We start from the raw sequence: 23,021 nt of genomic DNA on the forward strand, positions 1-23,021 counted from the left end.
GATTAGCCTGCTCCTTTCAAGAGCTAACCAAGCTAGTGCATCTTTTATGGGGTTTGTGACCCGGAGGTCACAAAGGCTGTAGAAAAGACCCAATCTTATCTGGTCAACCGTGTTTCCCATCTAAGAGAATATTATTTCTTCTATTTTTAAGGAATAGCACTGACAATGAAGGAAACCATGGCTAAATCTCCAGGGCAACCAAGGGAGGCCCTGAAGTTTAATTGCACATCAGAAGAAATAGACAGCAGTTCGTGGCCGTCCAGCAAACAGCCAGTACATTTGGACATAAATGCCTTTTAAATGACATTAGGGCACCCAATTTACAAAGTATGCATGCAAGTTTCTTTAACATCGTCTATGGGGATGAGCTTATGATAAGCAGAATCCAAGTTCACATTTTGACAGCCTGGCAAACATTTTGCTGAGCATATTAATAGTTTAGAGGAGAAAACGAAATGACATCATGTTGTGTAATGTACATAAAAAAATATTCTGTTTCACTGCACCTGCTGAACACAATTCTGACATCCCATTGACTGTTCTGTGCACTGCTGTTTCATGGAAATATCATTGCAGCTCTCCGTGGTTTTGTCAAAAATTCCCATATCTTTCCTTTATGAAAAATGTTACGCACATTAAAGCATCTTTAAGTTTTTAAGCCAACTTTCTTTCCTTTTGACTGGGCTTCACTAGGCCTTATGTTGGACATAATTTCTGCGCAGGCCTTTCATTTTGGTGAGTCCTCATAACTGACTCCAGCCTCTTGATTTCTGGCATCCAGGGGCTATTTCAACCCAGATGTTCAAACACCTCATTAACAAAATGTGACCCATTGTCAGATCTCAGCACCCACACACACCCCATCTTGGGAAGACCTCACGTACTAAAGACATTGCTGCCTAAGTGGCATCAGGGTCTGTACACGGACCTGCCTCGATCCACCTGCAAAAGGGACACACTACCACTAATAAATACCTGTATACATTACAAATTTGCAGCATATCGACATAGTCAATATGTAAATGCTGAAACGGACCATTCGGTCAAGGTATTATCCCTCTAATTATTCGCAATGTATGCCCAGCAGTAAACATTTGACACACGATGCAGTTCACCATAATGAATGCAACGTGTTCTAACAAATTTGGAATGAACCAGTCTTCTACAATTGTTGCAGCAAGACTCTCCCTAGTTACATGCGCTGGGTAAAGCTGCTGCTCAAGTACATCCTTTACTAATGCTACTGGCATCACCGGCTTTCCAGTGCTATCTTGTCACTATAATGCTTCAGTGGGGGATAAAGAATACCCCCTCTGTTTCCATAATTCCTGCTCATTCTGTGGAGCACTCCCTTGAATCTCCATTAATTGGGTTATCGATAATTTATTAAACCCTTTTTGTACTACCATGGCTATGACTACTTTCTCTTTAATACTCTCAGTATCAAAACTCAAAATATCAGGGATATATATGCAACCATTTTGGCTTCTACATTTGCTACTTCGTTTCCGCAAGAGATGAAATCTGTTTGCTTGGTGTGCGCTGTGCACTTAACGACCGCTATGGCTACTGGGAGTTGTAGTGTCTTAATAAGCTTGTCTAATAAGGATGCATGCTGCACTGGAGTGCCATCCGCACAGAGATAGCCCTTCCTTTTCCAACGTGCTAGCCCTGCATTTACTGTTGATGTCACGTAGGCAGAGTCACTGTACACAGGCACTTCGTGCCCTTTGTGTTTCTCGAGTGCGACAATATGCGCTACAAATTCTGCAGCTTGCGCTGAAAAGTGAGGCAGTAGTCTTGCACTTGCTACAACTTCAAATTCTCCATTTAATCTGTGTCTTATCACCGCTGCGCCTGAATGCCTTTCTCCACTAATTTGATCAATTAAGAGAATTTCCCCTCCTGCTAAAGCATTTTCCTTCACAAAGGGTATAAAATCATAAAGGTCAATATAATTAGCATAGTCCTGCACATGATCACCTTCTGCTACTGGCTCAGCTATAAACGTGGCAGGATTCACTATTTTACATCTCACAATTTTAATTGCTAGGTTCAAAATCATTAGCTCATAAATTGAAGCTCTTTGCAATGTCAATGTGTCTTTGGGTTTCTCTAAAATGACAAACAGAGCATGCTTCACCAAGAGAGTCAGAGAGCTGCCCATCACAATACTTGTAGACCTCTCAATTGCGAACACGGCGGCTGCCAAAGACTGTTCGTAAGGAAAGTGTCCTCCCATAGCTGGGTCTAAAATCCCACTGTAAGATGCTAAAGGCTTGTACCTCAATGTAGCACTGCTGTCATGACTGTCCCATTGGTTTTGCGAAAACAGATAAAATTCCTTGGCATAATTGGAAATTCCCAAAATAGGGGTCGTGCAGATTGCTTTTATCAACTCTTCAAACCTTTCCTCCATTCCCTCAGTTAATTCTATTTTTACTTTCTCCACTTGTGCTTTCTTTAAAGCTTTCAAAAGGGGTCTTCTGTACGAACTGTAATCAAACACCCAGGCTCTAACATAGTTGCATAATCCCAAACAATTGTAGCATCAGTTTCACTGTTTTGGGCTTTGAGGTTTTCATAATTGCCTCAGCTCTTTCAGGTGTCACACCTCTTCTCTGCAGTATTGTAACTTCTCCTTGTCTACCTTGTATCCCTTGTCTGCTAAAATAGTCATCAACTGAATAGAATCTTGTCTGCACTCATCTTCCATGGTGCTACAAATTAAAATGTCATCTACGTATTGTATACACCACTTTTAAGATCAACATTACCTGTATCCATCTGTAGGACTCTGTTAAAGATCGATGGGGATTCACAATACCCTTGGGGCAAACAAGTATGTTTCAGTCGAGTTTGGCAGAGCGTAAAGGAAGTCAAGTCTTGTGAGTCTTTGTGCAACAGGATCGAGAAAAACGCATTTTTCAAATCGATCACCATGAAATAGGAAACTGAACAGTACTGTCACCGGATTAGGAACTAAAGGAAACGCTGCCTCTACAATCTGGTTAATTGGTCTCATACCTTGTATAATCTCCACAACCCTCCTTTAGATTTTTTGATATGATACACTGCGGTGTTACACAACGATTCTGATCATTTCATCACTGCTGGGATAGTGTGAAATATGCCCTCATCAGCCTCTCGAGACATGGGGTATTGTTTTGCTCGAGGTAAAATCACTCCTGGCTTCAGGTTTATTTTGACTTCCCCTATTCCCTTCAGTAAAACTACATCATAAGGGTCTGTAGTCCAAAGGACACTTGGCACCTTCTCCAAGTCTTCCTGAAAGTATGCTGGATGCTGCCGTATTATCGTCATTCGCTGTGGGCCTTCCCTCTTTTCTATTCTTATCCAGTATGTGATGCTCATAAAGAACACCACTTCATTATCTGTTCGATCTTCCCTAAACATGTCATCAGTGATGTCAGTCAATCTGTACCCTTCCTCAAGAGCGATTAATGTTCTCCATGGTCTGCCATCATCGTCCATTCCTTCAAGCATCGCCATTTCCCTTCTTACTATGACTGCTTCTAATTCTATAGGGATTGTCTGTCCCCCCTCACCAACCATCAGTATTTGTGGTCTGAACAAAAACTCATCAGGTATCCTCACAATTCTTCCCATTAAGCCAGGTAGCCATGTCAGTAGAATGTTCACTCCATATAGAAAAACCTCTGGGTCTACTGGAACGCCTCGCAGAGCCACCTGCCCTGTGAACGCCAGTATAAATTCATCCACGTTTAAATAGTGTATTCCTGGAGTGGAGCACACTATTCCTTGATCAGTGAATGAAATCGTCATGTTAAGTGTAGTCATCAAATCTCTTCCCAAAATGTTAACTGGTGTCTGTCATGAATATAACAAAGGAACATACATGTCACACTCTCCTATAGAGACTGGTAATTCATCAGTAAAAAGAACTCCACTTGTAGCTGCAGAGAACCCTTGAGCATTAATGGCAATTGGTTCAATGTAATAATGTCCCCACAAACATGTCTCCTGGCAAAAAAGTCACAATTATTTGCGGAGACATTATTACATTTTTTACAACGGGATCAGGGGACATCCCTACAACCCGTCCCCATACATAATGTCACCATATAAAATGTTGCCAACAGCTTTTCCTGGCGACATTACGTATGGGGACATTATTACCTGATACCTGGCAATTCCTGAGATTGAATATTTTTCCTCTCGTATACATGAACGAGTAGCTCCAGTGTCTACTAGAAAAGAAAAATATTTGCCTCCTATCGTCACTTCGACCCTTGGTTCCTCTTGGGGGTCTGGTGTCACAGTTAGTACTGAACACATCAAGTCATCCTGTGAGCTTCTCTATTGTGGGTACAGGCTCATCCCCGTCCCTGTGAAAGGATTTCCTCCTACCACAGTGACACCTCCTATTTTGGGTGTCAGCACTTGTCCTGTGTTTGCACACTGCTGTATCTGCATAGGGGCTTGTTGCAACTGTCCTTGTGGTGGAATCATCTGCACTCGCTCTGGCTGCTGTACCTGCTGCACTTGCAGTGCTTGTGTCCGATACACTGTTTGATCTTGGGCAAACCCTTCCCTAGTTTGTGTGCTATATGGTGGGGGATAAGCTATCCCACCTCTTGAAAATTGGCCATTCTGTACATTCCCTTGGCTCCCACATACACCTGTAATGTGCCCTGTCATCACACAAGTACAACATATTGGGGATGCTCGTCTGACAAGTCCTCCTTGGTTAAATCCTCCCTGGGTACTCTGATTTTCATTTTGTGCATTCTGAACCCACCTTGATTATTTTCCTCTTCCTCTATAGCCCATAACTCTGCCTTGTGGCATAAACCCCTAAACCACCTTGGTCCATCGGGCGCTGATTATTCACCTACAATGCACCCATTGCTTCCTGCATTCCCAATCCTTCTCAACTTGTCAACACTGCCCCTTTTCTGGCAAATTTAGACAATTTGTTCTGAACTAGCTTGGCTTCCTCAATCTTCCTAGTCTCATCTTTCTCACTATTACTATTTTTGTCTTGCAATAGCCGACAGTGATGCACTCTCCTCAACTGTATCTCAGCCCACGGTTTTGCTTCCATCCCCCATGGTTTCTTCATCTGCCTCTGTACTGGTTCAGGCAACCCCTGACATAAAATGTGGCAAAATAATGCCACAGTTTTTTCCCATGGCTCTCGAGTTTCAAGCTGCCATTTCTCTTGAATATCCTGAATATAAGCAATAGCGTCTTCATCTTCCTTCATTTTGCGTGTCATAATTGCACCCATATCTGATGTATCAGGGTACTGTACCCTGAGAGCCCTCCAAACATCTGCTCTGCAATTATTAAATGGCTGTCACAATTGAATACCCTGCTCTCCTCCATTAGTCATCAGCCCTTTCTCCAAGAATAGCTGCCAGGAGACATTTTATGTCGGTCCCCTATGGCCAACGTATTTCCTCCTGTCCTTTTTTCTAACTCGTATATCCATTTCCCAGTGCCCAAAAGTCAAACTCCGGAGCTTGCATCTTAAATTAGCCTTTTCTATCTGTGGTCATGGAATATACTGTGGCCTTGCTCTCCCTTTTTCCAATAAGGGAAACTGCGTAAATCCCAACCCGCAGTCGGTTCCCGTTGTTAGCCTATCCATGCAGGGACCATCGTCTCTGACCGTCTCCTTGATGGTAGCGATCTTAACCTGCTCACATATGATGGCATTTCTCCCCTTACACTATACGATCATCCTCAGGGACGCTCTGGATATGGTATGGGATCTTGCGTTCTATCCTTAGGTTGTTCCAAATCTGACCATCTTACTTCTTTATCCATTTGCAGGCTTCCTTCAGGGGCGCACGCGCCCCCCCCCCCTCCTGCTTCGAGGATGGACTCTCTTTCCTCATCTGACATGTCTTGTCCCCAACTAGTGTGACTATCATCCCGTTATCGAGGTTCAGTCTACTTAAAAACAATGCTTGTCGTTCATCACTGACCAGGCATTCCTCCTCTCTTTGTGATCGAGACATTAGGGATCGATCATCGTTCCCTCAAGTTCCATGCTCGCTATTTCGCATCAACTGTTGATAAGCCTTATCAATCCTGTCTCTGATGCTTTCTGCATCAAATATTTCCTCCCCTTATGCAACTCTAGATGACCCTGGCGGCGTTACTTCCTTTATCAGAATGAACTCTTCTGTTCTATCCCATCATTATCTGGGCTTGGTCCTACTGGCTCCTTACGAATAAGACTAGTATCAAGACCCTGCTGTCTCCTCCTCCATTCTATTTGTCCATCTAATTCTATTTGTTTTCTACCCTCCCTTCTAATTCTTTCTTACTCTTGCCTTTGCTCTCTCCATACTCCTTCCCTTCTTTCCTCTTCTTCCCTTCGTCTCTGTATTCTTTTGTCCCTTAATTTCTGCACTTCCTCCTCTTCTCTCTGTCTTTCCCTTCTATCCCTGTCTTCTATTGCTCTCTGTCTATTGTCATATTTTCTTTGTTCTTCTACCCGTTCTTCTTTTATCTTTTGCTCCTCCTGATACATTTGTTCTCGTCGCTCCCTGTTCTTTCTTTTCTGTTTGTCTTCTTTCAATCTCTTCTCTCGTTCTTTATCTCTTCTTTCTTGTTTGTCCTTAGCTTCTCTTTGCCCAACTTCCTCAATGTTTTTCCCATCTAATTTGAGCAATATTTGTCCTCCCACCCATTCATTCTGCACGAGCGCTACCTCGTCAGCTTTATCCTTCTCTCCTTTCCATCTCTTAATCTCCCTTTCTATCTCTGTCGATATATTCGACCGCTCACTCTTTTCCTCTTTATCTTGCATGATCTTACAGATCTCTTCTTTTCTCTTATTCCCCTCTGGACTATAATCACTGCTATAAGAAGGAGGTTCCTATATTGGATTACTACACCCCGTTGCTACTTTCAACTGCTTTAAAGGATACAACCCTATTTCTTCCGGACTGGTGTCTTTTACTTCGGGCGAGGTAAAGGGAACTGAGGGCTCAACACCTTCCTCCTTGCGCTGACTAAGCATCCACTCATCGGGTGGCGAATCCTCTCTCTCTTCCTGATACATTTTTCAGAGCTCTAGAATAGCTAACCTTTTCTCTAATTTCTTCCCCGTGTATGCAGCGTGCAAGTATGCGGTCATGCGTTGCAATACCGCTTTTGACAATGATCCCCCCTGTGGCCATGAAATGTGCTGTGCCTTTCCCCAATTCCGCACTACACTGTTTGAGCTTGGGCATATGCTTTGGCAGTGTCTTGCATAAGTGCATAAGAGGAGTATCTCCCAGGATGACAAGTCTTAAATGACTGTCAATACTTAGCAGACTGTAAAATGACTTTTATGCTTTTTGCTTAAATCACCAGCTCTTCAATGTCTTTAAAACAAATATGAGTGTGCACCATCAATCGCTGCGCAAGCCTCTAATTCCTTAATTAGCTATCTATACCTGTGGATTGGTACCAACCTCTTCACCAGGTAGTTTACTATAGCTCTGCAACAATTTTCTTTTTTTTATAACACATTTTATTGGTTTTTAAAGGTGTTTAGTGTAGCCTACACATTGGACATTACAAGATACGAAACAAATAAATAGAAAATGCATAAAGCAACCAAAGCAGAACCAAACAAAACAATCACAGATCCAGTACTTACAATCGGTGTAATAAAGTGCATTATGTCCAAAACACATGACCTTCTCGCATTAGTCTACTATACAGAGGTTGTCAGATTACTGTGCATCTTCCCACTTTTGCCTGATTTTTTGGGCATTTCCGGGGAACCCTCTGGCGGTGTAGATACGCTTCTCCATTAACATACAAATGCTCACATCTGTTACCCATTGTTCATATTGCGGGGTTAAATTGGACCCCCATAATTCTGCTATATTGCGCTTAATTAGTCCCGTAGTTATCGACAGAAACAATTTCTCAAAGCGTGTCGTTTCGCCCTCCTCCTCAACCCTCAACAACATCAACTTAGTATCCCTAGGGATGGTGCAACCCAAGACCGTGGACAGTTTATCGCAGCAACGTTGCCAGTATTCCTGCATCCGGGAGCATTCCCATAGTATATGAAAGAAGATACCCTCTTCTTGTACACAGCGTAAGCAGTTGGGGTCTGTGGCCCTACTCCAGCGATATAGGGTCACTCTTGGGTAGTACACTCTGTATACTACTTTAAGCTCTATCAGCCTAATCCTAGCAGAGATGGCCGTTTCTCGCGGATACATCAAAATCATAACCCAATCTTCGAGCAATATTGGAACAAGATCTCTCTCCCACTTAAGCTTCAGATCAGTGAGCTCGGGTGTTGCAAAGGAGTATATGGCATTATACATCACACAGGTAAGTTTATTAGCTATGCGGTCAAGAACAATGTTCCTCTGTAGCGGTGTGCATTCAGGCATGTCAGTCAGCAGGGGGAGGTGTGTGTGCATTGCATGTTTTAGCCGGATAAAGCGGTATCGCTCAGTGGTGGGAAGACCAAACCGGGTAGCTAGGTCCTCAAAGGTTGTCAGCTTGCCATTTACAATAATATCCCCCACCTTGGCTATTCCCATTGCTTGCCAGCTCGGCCCTATCAGCTGTTTGCTTAGTTCGGGTAGATTTCTGTTCCCCCACAGAGCTTGTACTGGAGTACGTTTTTTGTCCCAACCATTATGTTTGTGAGATTCTTTCCAGATCAGTGCTGTGTGCATGGACATAGTCCAAGGAAGTGGGGGTTTCAGTACCTGATAGAGGCAATCCAGTGGGGACATCTCTCGTAACACAGCAAACTCTGCTCTAATGTGCGGTAGATCTTTGTTTTTGTGTAGTATATCTTTGACCACTGCCATATGACTAGCCAAGTAGTATGCTTCTAGGTGTAGGCAACCCAATACCTCCATCCCAAATAGAGCGTTGAAATGTTTGCAAAGCTATCAGGGGGTGTCCTCCACCCCACAAGAGCGTTCTGAGAGTGCTATCGATTTTATGAAATTGTAAGGCCGGTATATGGAACGGGGCATTTTGCAGAATGTACAGGAAACGTGGCAGGGCCAACATTTTGAATAGTGCTGCTCTCCCCAATAGGGTTAGTGGAAGTAGTATCCAATGTTTCACATCCTCTATAAATGTGTCCATAATCGGATGCAGATTCCTGTCTATGTATTCTGAGCGATTGACTGTGATCTGGACGCCCAGATCACGGAAATGCTCGTTTTCAATACGGTATGGGCAGTTTTCCGGAACCACACTCCCTGCACCTTTAACTGGAAAGAACATGGATTTGGACCAGTTCACCTTTAGACCACTGAAGGACCTATATCTTTCTAATAGTTCAGTAACCACAGGACAAGAGTTGACTGGGTCGCCCAAGTATACCAGAAGGTTGTCTGCATATAGGGAGACTCTGTCTTCCCAGTCCTCTCCCCATCGGAAGCCTCTCCACGGTGGTGCGTCTCTTAGCATTATAGCTAGGGGTTCAATTATCAGCGCAAAGAGCATCGCTGATAGGGGCAGCCCTGTCTTGTTCCTTTATCCAGTTGGAAGACTTTCAAGGACCATCCATTCACCCTGACCTCAGCCTTCGGGGAACTATACAGTAGACATACCCAACTCGTAAATTGTTCCCCAAATCCCATTCGGAGCATGATTTCCCACAGGGCTTCCCAAAAAACCGTGTCAAAGGCTTTTTAGAAATCGATCGCCAAGAGGGCAAGGGGTTCTTGGAGGGCAGGAGCTCTTTCTAGTGCTAAGTGAAGTCTGCAGAGGTGCATTTGTGTCGCCCACTGCGACATGAATCCGTATTAGTCTGGATGGATCAACAGGTCCAGAATGAGTATTTATGGTACAACCCCTTGTTGTGTCAGATAAACAGTGAAAGGTTGTGTAGTGCTGATACCAGGTCTGTTGTTTTTTCTTCTCTCTTGGTCCTTAGAGTGTGTTTAAACGTCTAAAATGAAGATGTTCCCCTCTTCACCGTAATTGAGCAGTATTTTTATTGGAAAAACTGACATTGGTGAGTCTCACTTTGGTTAGTTACAGCACTGTGAGTAGATTTGAGGTATATCGTTAACCTAGATCTCTTTTCTCTTTTTCTCTCCCTGTCTGTTTCCCCAGCTCTGTACCTTCTCTCCCTCCCTGATTTAGCGGGTTGCATACACTAAAGATCTTCATTTTGGAAGCAACCCGGACGTTGAGGCATACTTCAGCTTCTGTGAAAGTTTTTTCAACGTGTCTTGGATTATGTTTAACCACTGTGTACGGTGTGAGTGGTTTTGGATCCCCTGAGGAAGTTCTCACAATTTGTTTCCATATGTATTGTGAACGAAACATGTTGGGCATTTAAGCACCTGTAATTGTAGAGTGCCTTTTTAATTTGCCAATTCAGTTGCTACGGTCACCCTAGTAGCAGTTTTTTCAAAGGTAGACAATCAAAAGGTATGCGATTTATTACACACCTCCAAAAAAACAAAGGGTAGTGGTTGTTTGGAGGTGCTACCTACCAAAACGGTACTATACAACAGGAATACATTTTTGTGTGTTTCCGTTTAGATTTGTATAGGCAGGAGCCTTTTTTTGTTGAGTGTATAGGTGACACTTAAGCAGGTTGGTGTTGTTTTTTTTATCAGTTTTTTATATTTTATTTTAAACTGATTTAGAGTATGTATTGTGGTTTTGTACTGTACTGGATGTTTTAGTAAAAGTGCACTATGTTTTATATGTTCTAATTTCCCTTTTAAAGATAATTGCACATTGTATTCAAATAAAATAGTATTTTATTACATTTATTTTCTCAAAAACCTCAGACTCGGTCCTTATTTGGTCCGGGAGTGGGATGATAGGTTGAGCTTCATGAGGAGAGAGACGGCTGGTTCCTTTTTTGTTTAATATTGTCCACAAGGCTTCTATAGGAGTGTGGAACAGGCTTCTATAAACTACTCCGCTGGTCTCTCGTTGTTGTTAGTTGGATCAACAAGGTTATCACCCTTTGTAGTCTGTTTGCTAGTACTTTTGCCAGGATTTTGGTCTCACTGTTGATTAGGGAGATCGGTAGGTATGAACTACACCTTTCTGAGGGCTTGTCTGCTTTGGGAGTTACAATTATACTAGCTTTCCTCAAATTGGGGGACAGGGTTCCTTGATCCCAAGAATATAGAAACATCTTGAGCAGGTATGGGGCCATCTTGTTCCCTCCCAGCCTTTTCAATATGTCAATCGGAAACCTGTTCAGCCCCGGTGTCTTCCCGGATTGCAGTTGGGATATAGCTAGCACCACTTCATCTTCCGTGATGTCTGTTTCAAGGAGGGCTTTTTGATCGGTGTTTAAGCAGGGGAGCGAGATTCCATCAAGCACTGTGATGTCTATGGGGTCTCTTGGAGGTTTATAGAGTTCGGCATGATAGGTTGCAAAACTGTCCGCAATGCCGCAGTCAGTTTGTAATAGCTCCAAGTTTTCTGTTCTAATTTCCCTAACTTGTCTATGGCCATCATCTCTCCGCTCTAACCATGCCAGTAGTTTTCCAGCTTTGTCATCCGTCTCGTACAATCTTGTGCGCATCGCCCTGTGTGCCTGTTTGGCGTTGTCCAGGGCTATATTACGGAGGCATTCTTGCGTCAGTAGGAGGGGTCGATGTGTGTCAGCAGAGCCAGTTGCAACATATACTGCCCCTGTCAACCACACATCTTGTTCTGCCTCTGCTAGCGCCTGTCAGTGGGCTTTCCTGTGGGCCGATGTCCAGCAGAGGATCTCGCCCCGGAGTACCGGCTTAAACGCCTCCCATAGTATTACTGGGTTATCCACTGACCAGTGTTAAGCTCGAAATATGTGTTTGTAGTCTTTTGAATATGTTCTATAAGGTCTAGGAGTCCCAGACAGTAGCTTTTGAGATGCCACATGGGAGCAGGGAGTGGTCTTTCTGTTGTGAGCACCATCAAAAGGGGTGAATGGTCCAAGATGCCACGCGGGAGCAAGGTCGCCTCTATTGCTCTATGTATGTTCGTTGCCGGGAGAAAGAAGTAGTCCAGTCTTGAAATCGAGGCATGGACCGCAGAGTGAAAACAGTATTTGCTGTCTTCTGAGTGTAGATCTCGGCACACATCCTTCAGTCCAAACGCTGAGGTGAAGGTAGCCAGTTGGTATTGATTTGGGGATTTCTACCCCGTAAATGTGTACGGTCTACCCCAACATCAACATCCATGACATGGTTGAAGTCTTCTCCTATCATCAGGATGTCTGTCGTGATGTCAGTAATTATAGATGTGATATCGCAAATTAGCTCAGTTATAAGTGAGGGCGGGGAATCGACCGATATAATAGCAAGGGATTGGTTCCATAGTGTTCCCTGCATGAAGGCAAACCTACCTGCCATGTCATGTGTCACTTTGGAGAGCCTTAAAGGGATTCTTTTGTGTAATAGTATCAGGACCCCTCTCGAGTCCATGGAGAAACCACTGTGTATTTCCGTGCGATAGTTGGTTCAGTGAAATAGGTTACACGTTGTGCCTGCCAAGTGTGACTCTGTGAGTAGTACAATATCAGGTGTATGTCTATTTAGGAATTGTGTTACCACTCGCTGTTTGATCCCGCTGCCCAGACCATTGCTCTCCTGCTACCCTAATGCTCCACCACTGTGATTGTAAATATGTACATTTAGGTTGTCAACTGCTCAGTGTAGTCGAGACAACAGCTTTCATGAGACAACCGACTTATTGTATATAGTATTACTTATATTGTATATTTCTGCTACCCATGCCTCATCGGCGGGCATTGTTTCTTTTTACGCATCCAGCACTGTAACCACGGCTGGACTTCATTCCTTGTATGTAACCAAGCTTTGCATTCCTCTTGTCGCCTCTGCGCCATGCTACCCCTCTAGGGGTTAGGTGCGCAATATAAATAAATAAATACAAATACAAATAACATTGACATTCCATGTCAGGAGTCTCAGGGTCTTGACCTCTCTTCTGGCCATAGCCATATTGGGCATATCGTGTATCTACAGAGCGGTCTGCAAGGTGGCATCAGGTTGGTAGGCTGCACATATAAGGTACATGTGTGATATCAATGGTGGATCTGTGAATAACATACAACATCAACATCCCATCCCCCCTCCCTATACTCCTCCCCAACTAGAAGCATCTGTCGCCCGAACAATAATGATAGACGACAACAGTCAGCTATCGAACAAACAAACCTGGATCATATACACGAGCTGCGTCTCCAGTTTGGGTGGCTGGTCCAGCAGCAGAGAGGTAGTGTTCTCAGGTGCAGGGTGTGCCGGGCCGCATAGCTGGTGACCAGCTTGTTCAATGCCAGTGAGTCCTAGCTTGGTGGGTGAGAGTCTGATTAATTGGTTTTTCCTCTCTCTCCCTCAAATGCCGCTATTCAACAATTCAGTCATTCATCATGGGTAAAGGCGGGTCATGATCCTCTCTGTGTGGTTGTTGATTTGGGGGCTGAGGTCCGGTGTGGCACAGGAGTTATTATTTCTACCGGTTCTTGCTGGTCCCCAGTCTCCTTCAATGTGTTGCTCCGCCCTCCTCCATGCTACTTTAGCGTCCGTGAAGTGCACCGTCGTCCCTTTATGATAAATCTTGAGTTGCGCAGGAAACAGCAGACCATATTTAACATTCAGAGAACGCAGTTGTTTTTAAGCTGATTGAAGGATTGCCTGGCTCTTTGTACTTCCCTCGTATAGTCTAGAAAAAAGGCGATCCGTGACCCATTATAAGTTATGGTGCCCTTTTTCGGGCCATCTGGAGCAGTGCATCACGATCCCTATAGTTCAGGAGTTTTGCTACCACCGTGCGCGGTAGCGCGCCCAGGTTTGGTCGTCCAGTCAGCATCCGGTGGGCACATTCGATCGAAAAAACTTGTTAAAGGTATTGGGCTCGCACAGATCGGACAGTCATTGCTCCAAGAACAACTCCATATTGGACCCTTCTGATTTTTCGGGCAAGCCTAGGATACGAATGTTGTTTCGTCACAATATCCCCTCCTCTTCCTCCACTATATCCTCCAAGGTTTTCAGCCGAGCCATAACCCTGCACATCTGTTGCTCCATGCTGCAAATTCCATCTTACGCCCCTGATATACATTGTTCAGCTTCTCCCGTGCGGGATGTCAGTTGTTGGAGGTCATGACGTAGGAGGGAGACATCAGCACTGATTCCGTCCATCTTTTTTTTCCATTGTTAGGAAAGATTTCTTAATTGTGGGTAATTTTCCTTCCATGTGGCAACCCCTAAACTTTTTGCTGTTGTTTTCACCAGGATCTAGACTTTGCCAGAGAAGTGCAGCCTTCTGGCGCACTCCTCTGGGCTTTCGCTCCATTCTTACGGGGAAACTGACAAGCCCTTAAGACAGTCAGTACCGGGAAAGGTTGTTTTCCATAGTTTCTTTATCATGTTGCAGCTTTCTTGCAAAATGACGCAAAAGGGCACTGTAAGCTAAGTTACTGCTCTCTTGGGTCTCTAGTCTACTACAGGCCCTAGATACTCTTTTTGGATTGTAAATGATCGGTGCAAGTGAATCACGGACGGGACTGGTGGCAGCGATCGTTTCTTGTGTTTTTGAGCTCCTTTTGGCGTTTTAAGCGCGTTTCTCGCGCTTAGCCCAAAATGGTGGCCTGGCTCCCAAAATGGCCAGACCACGAGGCTCCTTGTCCTGTCCGCTGACGGTCTTGCCCCCTTCACCTTCCCCAGGTCGAGCCGACCCAGGGCCTTCCTTATTTGGGAATGTACTTTCCCGCGAAACACAGATGCTTTTGCGGGCTTCTACAGGCCTTGTGTGTGCCTCCAGGATGTGGGCTGGGATGTCTGGTCCCAATACACATCCTGGGTGCCAGAGAGTCTAGTGTGGTATGAAGGCCTGGGACCACCGTGGTCCGTGATAGGTCCACGTATGGTGTAAGTGTTTTGTGAGCAGATCTCCCATTGGGTCCTCTCCGTTTTGGCGCGAAGGGAACCGTGGATAAGAGGAGGCTGGAAACACCACTACCATGTCGATCTACTGAGTTCTCACGAACAAAGGAATACAGGAGCCAAGTATCCTGCAACCACGAGGCTGAACCGAGGAATCGCTTGTGACCCGCTGAAGGACTGCTCCTCTGCACTGCTGTCGCTTGGCGAAACCCTTTCTACCTCTGGTCGAACGAGAAGGCCTGTACTGGTACTTCGACCCTTGGAATAGCGGGAAAAGCTATTCTCGGCACCTTCACCATCTCCTGCACGTAAGCCTTCGGAAGTGTTTCTGGGCCATCCAGCAGAATGACCAGCCTACCCAGGTGTCTTGCTCTGTAACCACCGTCAGGTTGTGTTGTATTACGAGTCCTTGTCACTCTCAAACGATTCGTACACTTGGCATTCCCAGGTCTGAAGTGAGTAGTGTACATTTGGCTGAAATACACACGGCCGCTCCGTTGCCCTGCTGTGGTAACAAACTGTGCGGGTTCACTGCGTTTGGGATGCCCTCAACTCAACTCTGCTGCTGCAGAATCTACACGACGACGAGACGTCCCGAGCTCCTATCTGAACCTGCCAGCACTGAAACTGACGCGGAGAAGCCTGGGTCTGCTTGCATCGGGAACCGGTGAGTAGCACAGCTAGGAACTGGTCGCCCTCCTGCAGTAGCCTATAGCTTTTCCCTGTTGTGTCAAACAGCACGCCTTTCCGTACTCGCGCTCCGCTTCTGCCCACAGTGGAGGCTGCGCTTGAGTCGCGGAGCTCTGTTCATCTTCATTTGTTCACCAAACTGAACTGCCTGATTCCCTCGAAGAGACTCCCCTTTTTGCCCGTTGGCACGAGCGTGTGCAGGTACTTTTGAGCACAAGGCTCCACTCTTCGTAGGGCTTGGACTTCCTTTTAGTTAGGTGCCTCTGAAGGCAGACTGGGTCTGATTATTATTTGCACTGCCTGTTTTCCTCCCCATCTAGGTGGTCTACACATTTCGTGCGTCTAACGCGTTAGACTCATTTGTATTTGTATATATATTGTATTGGTTTGGTATGTGTTGGTTTACTTGAGTTTTATTATGATTTCTCGCTACGGTCATTGTTACAAAGGCCTTGGAATAAATGTGTCTATATTTTTAATATAACACCTGTTTGGAGTAATCTGTAAGTGTCCTTGCTTTGTGTGCTAGTCTTGACCGCCGCGATCGCTACCCTGATTGATCTGGCTTGTCCAGAGGTTACCCTGTTCCAAGAAACTAGGCTGGCCTTCTGAACCTCTACCCCTCCCGGACAAAGTTCAGAAATCCATCTTAACAAATTGGTGTACAGCGGTGGGATACGACTGAAGGTATCCAGTGTTGCGCACGAGCGAAGGCATTTCAAGTTATTCCTACCAGGACACCTAGTGAATTGTCGTAGTATAACTTTTAAAAGGCCATAGTCCTATCTAACAGTATGGAAACAAATACCTTGTTAACTTTAAATGCTTCTAAATCCGAAACATTGAAAAAGATGTGTGCGGAGAGAGGTGTTTCCTCTCCAGGCACCAAATTGGATATGATGCAAAGAATCGTGGCGTGGCAAGAAGCGCAGCTTGACGCTATAACTTCTGAGGACACTGCGGAAGGAGGTGGGGCTGCTCTCACTGGTAGAACCGACGGTTCTGCCGCTGCACTGGTCCACCGCGACCACGAGGACAGGGAGGATGTGATGTCTAATGTTTCCTCTGCCAGTGTTGATGGGGAGGCCATGCTTGAATTCAAGAAGCAAGAGCTGCTGTTTAGGCAGAAGGAGCTTGAGTTCAATATGGCCAAACTACAGGAAGAGCTTGAGTTCAATAGGGTCAAGCTAAAAATCAAACAGGCAGAAAAAACAGAAAGACAGGGATCACCAGTTGGAACTGGCAAAGCTTCAGGTTGCAAATGGATCCAAGGGTCCCGGACATGGGTCTGGGGCCTCCTCTCATCCACAGTTTCCGAAAGATCTGCTCAGTGTGTATGAGGAAAGGAATGACATTATGGACTGGCTGAATACGTTTGAGTATGCATGCAAAGTTCAACAAGTTGACAATGCTGATAAGATTGCCTGGTTACTCAGCAGACTGCCCCATTCTGGCTGTAGTGCCATTATGGAAATGTCGAAGGCTGAGTGAGCTGATTTCGCAATGTTAAAGCAAACTCTCATTTTAAAGTTTGGAAAGACTCCTGCCCAATATTTAAAACGATTCCGAGAGTACAAGAAAAAAGAAGGTGGTACTTGGGTATCTTATGTAATCGAATCCTTAAAAAACTTGACTGGCTGGGTCGAAGGTTATAAGGTTTCTACCTTTGAAGGCATGATAAATCTTGTCATGCTGGAACACATTTTTGCATCTTCTTCCACGGAACTTAAGCAGCATTTGGCCGATTCGAAGGAGATAGATCCTAAGAAGCTGGCCATTGCAGCAGACTTATGGGTGTCACATCGAGTGTCCCATAAGGACAAAACTCATCCTGGTAAGCAGGAGGAAGGGAAAAAGTCCAAAGTTAAGGAGGGTGGAGAATCTGATAAATCTTCTTCTCAAAAGGGCCACAAAAAGAAAAATAAGGGTAAGACACAAGAGAACTCACAGGGTAGTGGAGGTCAGCCTCCGAAACAGAACTCTGGTTACAATAAGCCTCGCTATGTAAACAGACCCAATGGATCTTGTTTTGCTTGTGGAGCAACTGACCACGTGAAGGGGGATCCCCGGTGTAAGGTTAAACCTTTGGGGGTCCACTCCGCTAATCTGGCCTTCTCCTCCTACGAGGAAGAAGAGATTACAGGAGCATCCTTCTCCTCAGACTCCTTCCCCAGCGGGATAGAAGCTGAGGTAGTTTTAGTGTCCCTGGTTTCCTGGGAGCCTAAAGTCACAGAGGCTTATGCTAGGATTCCAGATAATACCAAGCATTACTTTAAAGACAGTGTGCTGATCAATGGAGTAGATACTCAAGCTCTTAGGGATAGTGGGTGCAGTCGAACTGTAGTGGATTCTACCTTGGTAGACTCAGAGGAAGTTGCCAGAGCTACTCTGATGCCCACTAAGTTGGCTGATGGCCCACCTCGCATGTTTCCAGTAATACCTGTAAATCTTACTTTAAATGGTACAGCAGTCAAGATTCCAGTGAGCATTCAGAGAAACGTCCCAGGAAAGGTCTTGTTAGGCAATGATCTCAGAGCTTTAGGGCTCGTAGGAGATACTGCCGACAGACCCTGCACATGGTCTCAAACACGGGCAGCATTGGCCAAGACCAATATGCCGCCCCAGCCGAAGGGGAAACCCAAGGCGAAAGGAGTAAACAAGTGAAGACGAGGGAAAGAGAACATTCCCCCGAGCTCGCCTACCACTGCGGTGGAGAAAGTTGGTCAATCGCCTGGGCCTGACGAGGAGGTGGTGATGCCTGAAGTATTTGACCCCAACGACCATCCGGAACTAAAAGACTTGTTAGTAGAAGGTGGTCCTGACAGGGAAGAATTCAGTAAAGGCCAACGTGAGTGCCCATCTCTGGAAGGCCTAAGGAGACAGGCCTGCTCCCAGCTTGAGGGTGAACCTCCTGGGACGCATCGGATTTATTGGGAAAGTGGACTCCTGTATAGTGAGCCCACAGAGTCTACAGAAGGAGACCAGAGGAGGTTGGTGGTTCCCCTTGCTGTAAGACCCTACCTCCTGCAGCTGGCGCATGAAGTGCCCTTTGCTGGTCACCTTGGTATTAAGAGGACCAAGCAAAGGTTATCCATGCACTTCTACTGGCCCAAGACGGGGGTGCAAGTAGAAAGTCACTGCAGGAGTTGTGCCTCCTGCCAGTTATCTGGTAAGGTTGGCTCGACAATCCAAGCTCCATTGGTACCACTCCCAGTTGTGGGAGTACCATTCGAAAGGGTAGGGATCGACATCGTTGGTCCCCTTGACCCGCAAACATCCTCAGGCAATAGGTTTATCCTGGTGCTGGTCGACCATGAAACCAGATATCCTGAGGCCATCCCATTGAAAACTGTAACTGCCAAGTCAGTTGCAAAAGCGTTACTTGGCATATTTACTAGAGTTGCCTTCCCTAAAGAAGTTGTGTCGGATCGTGGCAGCAACTTTATGTCGAAGTATATGCAGGCTATGTGGAAAGAATGTGGGGTCACCTACAAGTTCTCTTCTGCATACCACCCCCAGACTAATGGTCTGGTGGAACGTTTCAACAGAACGTTAAAGAGCATGATTGGGGCTCTGGAAGAACTTCAGAGAAGAAAATGGGTTCTTCTTTTACCATGCTTACTGTTTGCCTACCGAGAGGTACCACAGGAGGGTGTTGGCTTCAGCCCCTTCAAACTTCTGTTTGGTCATCCTGTATGGGGACCCTTAGCCATAGTCAAAGAGGGATGGGAGATGCCCACTCCCCCTGTTACTACTAATGTAGTAGATTATGTGCTGGGGCTCAGAAAACGGATGGTACTTCTGATGGGCTTGGCTAGTGATAAATTGAAGGCAGGACAAGCGCTGGTGAAACACTGGTATGACCAGAAAGCTTCCCTCATCAATTTTACACCTGGTCAGCAAGTCCTGATCATGAATCCCATAAGGCCTCGAGCTTTACAGGACAAATGGTCAGGCCCTTACACAGTAGTGGAGCCCCTGGGAAAGGTTAACTATTTAGTGGACCTTGTAAGGCCTGGAAAAGCTCCAAAAGTGTTCCACGTAAATAGGCTGAAGGCTTTCGTCCCAAGAGTCGAAATCGCAGCACTGCTACTGGCTTCAGATGTTGAGGAAGAGGAGTCTGAACCTCTCCCCGACCTGTTCCAAAGCGGTCCTTCAGATAGCTCCTTTGAGGGTGTCCGAGTGGCCCCTCACCTGACTTCTAATCAGCAGGCTGAGGTGAAAAGTTTGCTTAGGCAGTTTTCTCCCCTGTTTTCACAGTCGCCTGGTTTGACACCTTGGTGCAAACATAACATAGACACAGGAGACAGTGTACCTACCAAAAGTAGAGGATACAGGATGTCAGACAAAGTACGGTCTTACATTAAGACCAAGGTCAACAAGATGTTAGACCTTGGGGTGATTGAACCCTCTAGTAGTCCTTGGTCCAGCCCTGTGGTTTTGGTTCCAAAGGCAGGAACTTCTGAATTGAGGTTCTGCGTGGATTACAGGGCTCTGAATGCTGTCACCAAGACAGATGCACACACCTTGCCTCGAACAGATGAGCTGGTGGATACTTTGGGTGCCTCCAAGTACCTCAGCACGTTTGACCTCACTGCTGGCTATTGGCAAATAGCTTTAGCAGAACATGCCAAGGAGAAGACAGCGTTTTCTACTCCAGACGGCCTTTACCAATTCAGGGTAACGCTGTTCGGGTTGAAAAATGCACCTGCCACTAGAGGCTTGTGAATCATGTGTTGAATGGGATGGACGAATTCTGTCTTGCATATCTGGACGAAATAGCAGTTTTCAGTGCCACCTGGGAAGACCATGTGAAAACCCTCGGGATTGTGCTCCAGGCTCTTCAGAAAGCACACTTGACCATAAAGGCTAGTAAATGCCAGATTGTACAAGGCTCAGTGGTTTACCTTGGACATGAAGTAGGTGGAGGGAGGATACAGCCTCTTCCCAGTAAAGTACAAGCAGTACAAGACTGGCCTACCCCCACTACACAGACCCAAGTGAGAGCCTTCTTAGGACTCACGGGGTATTACCGCAACTTCGTGGCAGACTATGGCACCATAGCTGCCGCTCTGACTGCCCTCACCACTCCGAAGAAACCCAAGAAGGTAACTTGGACCAACGAGTGTGAGAAGGCCTTCAACGCCTTAAAAGAATCCTTGTGCCAGGCCCCTGTCCTCAGGGCCCCTGGTCATCAAAGACATTTTATTGTGCAGACGGACGCCTCTGACACTGGGATAGGAGCTGTACTATCGCAAGTAGATGAGAAGGGTAAGGAACACCCTATTGGTTTTATTAGTCGCCAGCTTAAGGACAGAGAGCTCAGATGGTCCACAGTGGAGAAAGAATGTTTCTCTGTTGTGTGGGCCCTACGGAAGCTGAGGCCCTACCTCTATGGGACCCACTTCACTGTGCAAACTGACCATAAGCCCTTAAAGTGGCTAATGAACATGAAGGGAGAGAATCCAAAGTTGCTTAGGTGGTCCATAAGTCTACAAGGTTTCGACTTCACTATTGAGCATAGGCCAGGTGTCCCACATAGCAATGCTGATGGGTTGTCCAGAATGTTTAACCGACCTGAACAAGAGACTCATCCAGGGATGGATTAGTTCCCCCTGTCCATAGTCTGGGAGGGGCGAGTGTTAGGAAAGATTTCTTAATTGTGGGTCATTTTCCTTCCATGTGGCAACCCCTAAACTTTTTGCTGTTGTTTTCAACTGAATCTAGACCTTGCCAGAGAAGTGCAGCCTTCTGCCGCACTCCTCTGGGCTTTCGCTCCATTCTTACGGGGAAACTGACATGCCCTTAAGACAGTCAGTACCGGGAAACGTTGTTTTCCATAGTTTCTTTATCATGTTGCAGCTTTCGTGCATCATGACACAGGAGGGCATTGTAAGCTAAGTTACTGCTCTCTTGGGTCTCTAGTCTTCTACAGGCCCTAAATACTCTTTTTGGATTGTAAATGATAGGTGCAAGTGAATCACGGACGGGACTGGTGGCAGCGAACGTTTCTTGTGTTTTTGAGCTCCTTTTGGCGTTTTAAGCGCGTTTCTCGCGCTTAGCCCAAAATGGTGGCCTGGCTCCCAAAATGGCCAGACCACGAGGCTCTTTGTCCTGTCCGCTGACCGTCTTGCCCCCTTCACCTTCCCCAGGTCGAGCCGACCCAGGGCCTTCCTTATTAGGGCATGTACTTTCCCGCGAAACACAGATGCTTTCGCGGGCTTCTACAGGCCTTGTGTGTGCCTCCAGGATGTGGACTGGGATGTCTGGTCCAATACACATCCTGGGTGCCAGAGAGTCTAGTGTGGTATGAAGGCCTGGGACCACCGTGGTCCGTGATAGGTCCACGTATGGTGTGAGTGTTTTGTGAGCAGATCTCCCATTGGGTCCTCTCTGTTTTGGCGCAAAGGGAACCGTGGATAAGAGGAGGCTGGAAACACCACTACCATGTCGATCTCCTGAGTTCTCACGAACAAAGGAATACAGGAGCCAAGTATCCTGCAACCACGAGGCTGAACCGAGGAATCGCTGGTGACCCGCTGAAGGACTGCTCCTCTGCACTGCTGTCGCTTGGTGAAACCCTTTCTACCTCTGATCGAACGTGAAGGCCTGTACTGGTACTTCGACCCTTGGAATAGCGGGAACAGCCATTCTCGGCACCTTCACCATCTCCTGCACGTAAGCCTTCGGAAGTGTCTCTGGGCCATCCAGCAGAATGACCAGCCTACCCAGGAGTCTTGCTCTGTAACCGCCGTCAGGTTGTGTTGTATTACGAGTCCTTGTCACTCTCACACGATTCGTACACTTGGCATTCCCAGGTCTGGAGTGAGTAGTGTACATTTGGCTGAAATACACACGGCCGCTCCGTTGCCCTGCTGTGGTAACAAACTGTGCGGGTTCACTGCGTTTGGGACGCCCTCAACTGAACTCTGCTGCTGTGGAATCTACACGACGACGAGACGTCCCCTGCTCCTATCTGAACCTGCCAGCACTGAAACTGACGCGGAGAAGCCTGGGTCTGCTTGCATCGGGGACCAGTGAGTAGCATAGCTATGAACTGGTCGCCCTCCTGCAGTAGCCCATAGCTTTTCCCCGCTGTGTCAAACAGCACGCCTTTCCGTACTCGCGCTCTGCTTCTGCCCACAGTGGAGGCTGCGCTTGAGTCGCGGAGCTCTGTTCATCTTCATTTGTTCATCGAACTGAACTGCCTGATTCCCTCGAAGAGACTCCCCTTTTTGCTCGTTGGCACCAGCATGTGCAGGTACTTTTGAGCACAAGGCTCCACTCTTCATAGGGCTTGGACTTCCTTTTAGTTAGGTGCCTCTGAAGGCAGACTGGGTCTGATTATTATTCACACTGCCTGCTTTCCTCCCCATCTAGGTGGTCTACACATTTCGTGCGTCTAACGCGTTAGACTCGTTTGTATTTGTA

This window comes from Ambystoma mexicanum, chromosome 8 (assembly GCF_040938575.1).
Source record: "Ambystoma mexicanum isolate Mex_15411 chromosome 8, UKY_AmexF1_1, whole genome shotgun sequence".
Classification (NCBI taxonomy): Eukaryota; Metazoa; Chordata; class Amphibia; order Caudata; family Ambystomatidae; genus Ambystoma; species Ambystoma mexicanum.